The sequence below is a fragment of the Triticum dicoccoides genome, chromosome 6B (assembly GCF_002162155.2).
Source record: "Triticum dicoccoides isolate Atlit2015 ecotype Zavitan chromosome 6B, WEW_v2.0, whole genome shotgun sequence".
Classification (NCBI taxonomy): domain Eukaryota; kingdom Viridiplantae; phylum Streptophyta; class Magnoliopsida; order Poales; family Poaceae; genus Triticum; species Triticum dicoccoides.
In genome coordinates this window covers 44,476,753-44,478,616 of record NC_041391.1, presented here as the reverse complement: position 1 = coordinate 44,478,616, position 1,864 = coordinate 44,476,753, and positions in this window count along the sequence as shown.

Sequence of the window (1,864 nt, the reverse complement as noted above, 5' to 3'; positions counted from 1 at the left end):
GATCGAGTGAGCGAGTCGGATGGACTGGGACGACACCGAGGAGGGGATTCGCGGCGTCGCGCTGTCCTCGGACGCAGGCAGGCAGCCTGGTGGTGTGGCGCTCGCTCGCGGGCGCGTCGACACGCCTCTGCCTACTGGCAGAGGTTGAAGACGGTGGGGAGCTGGGCTGGGCCTCAGCCGCATTGCTGGGCCAGGTGGGGCACTAGGTGGGCTGCAGGTAAGTGGCCCAGGTAGGCTTCTGTTCTTTTTTTATTTCTGTTCTGTTTTATTTTATTAATTTATTTTGCCACTGTTTTGAATTTAAAATAATTCAAACAATGCCAAAAACTCCTTTGAATATTTTTATTTTGCTAGATGGACTTTTCCAAAAGCTCATAAAATATTTCAGGGGTATTTGAAATTATATTCTAATTATATGAATATAATTCAAATTCAAATAGCTAATGATTTAAATTCAAAGTCCCAAAATAATTCCTTAAAAATGTTCCTAAATTTTGGTTTGATATATAGCTCTTGCCAAAATTCTCAAACATTGCAAAAGGACATCTTGGAACATAGAATGAGATTTCTAGGGATCTTTGCCCTGCTTTTAATTAAGTTTTGAGGCTTCCAAATTTCCTCAGTTCAAGTTTCAAAAGTTTAAACATGATGCAACACCAGGCAGCACCAGAAGCTAGGGATGTGACAACTCACCCCCACTAAACAAGAATCTCGTCTCGAGATTCAAGCGTAGGGTAAGATGAAGGGGAAACGCAAACTAGTATGATCTTCACGATCCAGGTTGCACTTCAAATGAACGTTGATTCAATCACCATCTTTGTCTTGTCGTCTAGCTCTGAGAACTCCAACTAGCATGACAGCAAGAGGAAAAGGACAACTCCGGAAGAATCGATCTTCTCGAAGATCAATCAACTTAGGATCAGCTCACAAGGTGAGTCATAGCAACATCTCTTGAGCTGAGACACGAAGCATACATCTGAAGAAATGGAGTGAGACAGATGACAAGGGCTCACTAAGTAGACAACAATTCCACACCTAAGAGGGTGGTGAACGGTTGTCAACGTAGCGAGGAGTTGAGTTGCCATGATACCACAACAAGACACCTTAGGGATGGTGACTCGTAGATATATCCCCTTAAGTGGCAAAAAGAATTACCTTTGATTCAAAGATCATTGAGACTCTCTATATCAGCCTAAGGCAAATCACAGCAATCGATTGGCGGGGGTCGGTAGAATGGCATACTCGGACTTGGATGATGTGGATTACCTTGTTGAAGGCAACGTAATGGATGAATTTGCTTATCACCGGAAATGGAAGAGACCCATGGTAGAATGGCACATTGGCGGTGCAAGCTGGGAACAAAATGCAAATGATGGGAATGATTCTGGTAACTGGGGAAGAACCCAACAATAGAGAGTGAATTCACTGTTTGAAAAGGTCATAGCATTGCCGAGGAAACTGAGAGGAATCCCAGTTAGTGCCGATGATAACACGTAGTGCTTGTGCGTGCTCTCAAGAACTTGAGCATTTCCACAATCATCAAGGTTTTACCAACATCCGTGTCAAGGATCCTGGCAACACAACTTACTACCATGATGAATGATGATGGATGATGCAGATGCAAAGGAAGATAACACTTTCTCAGATTTCACCCTTGGCGGGGCCAAGGAAATAAAATCTGGATGATCGACCAAGAGACATTTAGCACTCCGCCTCTAATGTTCTCCTTGATGTGCTAGTGTATCCCATCCCATGGTTTGATATCTAGAACATCAAGTAAAAGGTCGGACTTCGGAACACAAAAATCATAAGGCACAACTAGGGAGTAAATCCTACGAAGTCCTTATGGGAAGGTGGCCAACTT